Source organism: Astatotilapia calliptera, unplaced genomic scaffold (genome assembly GCF_900246225.1).
Source record: "Astatotilapia calliptera unplaced genomic scaffold, fAstCal1.2 U_scaffold_97, whole genome shotgun sequence".
NCBI lineage: Eukaryota > Metazoa > Chordata > Actinopteri > Cichliformes > Cichlidae > Astatotilapia > Astatotilapia calliptera.
The window spans coordinates 30319-34640 of NW_020535841.1; positions in this window are offsets into that span (position 1 = coordinate 30319).

The window sequence follows — 4322 nt, forward strand, 5'->3', positions numbered from 1 at the left end:
GCTGGGATGGTCTATCTTACAGCCATTACATTCGTCGGTGCGATGCTTGTTTATCACCAAGTTGACCAGATGATACACAGCCGTTTTCACAGTGTCGATGAATAAAGAAGACGCCCAGCCGTCCATCTCGTCGGCATGCTGCTGCCGCTGCCGCCTCTGTCGCTTCAGAGGTCCGTAGTAGCCGGGAGTGTCGGGTACCAGCTCGCCCTCGTCAGAAAAACAATCGGTGGAGCTGGTCTCCTCATTGCGAAGCAGGGGTGCAGAGTCCATCTCTCTCTCTGAGCTAAAAAAGGCTTTTTGATCGGACTTTTAAAACAGAAGGAAGGGGGGCGTGGTCCGGGAGGGGCGGGGGTTTTCAGAAGCTGAGACATTTCCTTACTCCTACAGCATCCCTCCAGCAGCGGCAAGTTTGAAAAAGAATTGTAATATCCTTCCTCACTTGTAGCATTCTTACGACCCACTCTTTGGCTGGTAAAACCATCATGCTGCGAAATAATCCGCAGTCGGGGTTGAATTTCTCCATGACAAAAATGTCAGGCGCATCAGACTCATCCGTAGACCGCAGGCTGGCTCTCATTCTCCATCTCCCCGTGGCTGTGGTTCCTGAAGACCAGACGGTTGACAAGATTGTTTTAGTCTTGATCAGTTGCTCATCATTGAAGCGTATGCCCCCGTTCCGCGGCGGGGGAGGGGGAATAGCTTCTATTTCTTCTTCCGTAGCTTTTTCTGGAGCCGGGGGAATGTTTTCTTTATTCTCAGGGGCTGCTTTCTCCTCTTTTATTTCTGGAGCTGGGGGAATGTTTTCTTTATTCTCAGGAGCTGCTTTCTCCTCTTTTATTTCTGGAGCTGGGGGCTCATCATCTTCTTCTTCTTCTTCTTCTTCTTCTGTAACTGTGTAGAGAGGATGATCATCATCATCATCATCAGCTGATTCAACAGCTGATTCATCAGGGGAGGAAACATCCTCTACAGAGGGGTTTTTTCTTTATCCTCATCATTCTCAACAGCAGGGTCAGTATCCTCTTTTTCATCAGAGGAGACAGAAGGAGGGGAAGGAGGATCTTTTTCATCATTCTCATCATCAGCAGCATCATGCTCTTCTTCATCATCGAAGCCGAAAGGAGAAGGAGGAGGAGGGGGAGGAGAATCTACCTCTCTCCGGGGTCTTTTAGCGGCAACATCTTCCTCTTCAGGAATGGGAAAATCCTCGTTTGCCTCTCCGATAGCCATCGCAACCAGCAGCTTCAGCACGGCCCAGTCACTGGGAGTCAGCTTCACAATGCTGCTCGATTCCGTCAAGCTTTCTCCTTCGTTCAACTGATAAAACCAGAGCTCCCCTGATTCATATTTGAATATGTAGCCCCACTTTCCACAACCCTCAGCAGGCAGAGGCCATTCTCCTCGCAAGTTTCTCGGTACTGGAATTTGGCTGCGGAACATGAAGACGCTCTTACTTCTTCCTTCTTTCCGCGGAGTGGCGGTTGCTTCGGATCTGGTACTGTAGACAGAGACAGGCGTATCGCTGATAATCGACGAGGCCCACTCGCTGCTGCTGCCGCCCATGCTCGAGGGTTCTGCGGGAGAGCAGATTTCTTCACCGTCCAAGTAAACAGGACCGCTGCTGGGCTGCAGAAGGAAATCCATCTTGTGTGTCTGTGACTTAGAAATTGTGACGGACTCCTCCTCTCTGCTTTTTATTCTCCTCCCTCGCTGCAGTCCCTCCCACTAAAAACTTTTTTTCCCAACAACAGATGGCGCTCTTCCGGAGGTTCCCCCCTCCCTTCTCCGGATGCGATTCGACACGGTTAGCAACAGATGGCGCTCTTCCGGAGGTTCACCCCCCCTTTCTCAGGATGCGATTCGTCACGCGGGGGGTTTCCCACCCCCCTTCTCCGGATGCGATTCGTCACGCTCATTACACGGGGGGAGGGGCGGGAGGTCAAAAGGTCGTGATTAGGGCCATCAATCACTTCGGATCAAATTTTGTCATAAGCTGTATGGGATTATCTCTCTCACACACACACTCAACTCTACTCATTCACCTGGAGGAACAACTCTCAGTTTGACAACACTGATGAGGTCACTATCCAGTTTTGCTCTCCTTCTGTCACGGATAATGGGGAAATACGGACTCAGTCGCGGAGCTCTGGATGCGAAGCAAACAGTGCGTTTATTTACAGTGCTCAAATACAGTCTCAAAACACAAAGCGAAGTGCAAAAATTCAACGGTGATCATCTCCAAATTCCCAGTGGTGTGCAAGTGAGTCTCCCAAGTGATTATCCGAGTGTGTTTCTCCTCCGAGAGCTTAATCCAGTGGGCTCCTTCTCTCCAACCTTCTGCTCCGTATCACTTCCTCCTACAAACGAGTGACAACAACAGGTGAGAAGGGTAGCCGACTAAAGCTATGTTACAAGTAACAAACACTCTTTACTACCGAGCTTCCAGTACAATCCAGCGTCGACTGCCATCCGGACACACAGTTAAATACCTCAGCCCACAATGAAGGATGATCAGTGACAGCTGGGTGGCAAATTAGGTGCAGGTGTGTCAGCCACTGGGTGGAGGAGGAGAGAGAGAAGCACACACATACACACACAGGCAGGTCGCCCCGGGAAGGACCGTCCGACCATGACAGTACCCCCCAACGGGCTGGTCCGGACCCGCCTAATTTGAGAAACATGAAACACGTTGTGTATCTTCATGTTGCGCGGGAGGGCCAGTCGGACAGTCACTGGATTCAGGATGGCTTGCACAGAAAAGGGTCCAAGGAACCGGGGAGCCAGCTTCTTGGACTCAGTCCGCAGAGTGATGTTCCTAGAGGAAAGCCATACCTGCTGGCCCACCCGATAGGCCGGTGTAGGGACGCGGCGGCGGTCAGCCAGTCTCTTGTTTTGAGCGCTCGTACGCAGTAGGGCCGCTCGAGTTGCCCGCCAGATCCGTCGACAGCGCCTCATGTGATGTTGCACGGAAGGCACGGCCACCTCTCCCTCCGTGATGGAGAGGAGTGGGGGTTGATACCCCAGGGATGCTTCGAAGGGAGAGATGCCCGTAGCGGCTGATGTGCTAGAGTTATGGGCGTATTCGGCCCACGCCAACTGCTCACTCCACGACGACTGGTTGGAGGAAACGACGCAGCGCAGCATGGCCTCCAGCTCCTGGTTCGCTCGCTCAGTCTGCCCATTAGTCTGCGGGTGGAAACCAGAAGACAGGCTGACCTGGACCCCCAGCTCGGTACAAAACATCTTCCATACCCGAGAGGTGAACTGGGGCCCACGGTCAGAAACAATGTCCAGAGGAATGCCGTGAAGGCTGAAAACATGCTGGGTCAAGAGCTGGGCAGTCTCTAGAGCGGTGGGAAGTTTGGTAAGGGCAACAAAATGGGCAGCCTTAGAAAAACGGTCAACGATGGTGAGTATAACAGTTTTACCAGAGGACGGAGGGAGGCCACTGATGAAGTCCAGAGCGACGTGCGACCACGGCCGGCTGGGGACAGGCAGTGGTCTGAGGAGTCCCGATGGAGGGGAGTTGGACGTCTTATTTCGGGCGCACACAGGACATGCGGCCACATACTCCCGGACGTCCTGAGAGAGAGAGGGCCACCAAAACAGTCTTCGTAAAAAGGTGACAGTTCGGTTCCTGCCCGGATGGCAGGTAAACCGTGCGGTGTGTGCCCAGTGGATGACCTTACCCCTGACCGCTGAGGGAACGTACAGTCTACCTGCTGGACCAGTGCCGGGGTCGGGATCTTGTCGCTGAGCTTCTCGGACCACCCTTTCTATCTCCCAGGTGAGGGTCCCCACAATGCATGAGGCTGGCAGAATGGGCCTCTCCTTCTCCTCAGGGTCCGTGTCTGGCGCGAACTGGCGCGACAAGGCGTCTGGTTTCGTATTCCGGGACCCGGGCCTGTAGGTAATGGTTAGGTTAAACCGTGCAAAAAACAATGCCCACCTGGCCTGTCGGGCGTTCAGGCGCTTAGCCGCTTGGAGGTAGGCGAGGTTCTTGTGGTCCGTCCACACGATAACAGGATGTCCGCTCCCATCCAACCAGTGCCGCCACTCCTCCAGCGCCAACTTGATGGCAAGAAGCTCCCGGTCGCCCACGTCATAATTTCTTTCAGCCTGAGTGAGCCAACGGGAGAAAAAGGCACAGGGGTGTAATTTACCTGCCTTGCGCTGAGAGAGAACCGCCCCAACCCCCGAATCAGAAGCGTCCACTTCCACCACGAACGGCAGGGCGAGGTCAGCCTGGGCCAGGATGGGGGCCGAGGCAAACAGGCTCTTGAGACGGTCGAATGCTTGCTGAGCTGCTGGAGACCACAGGT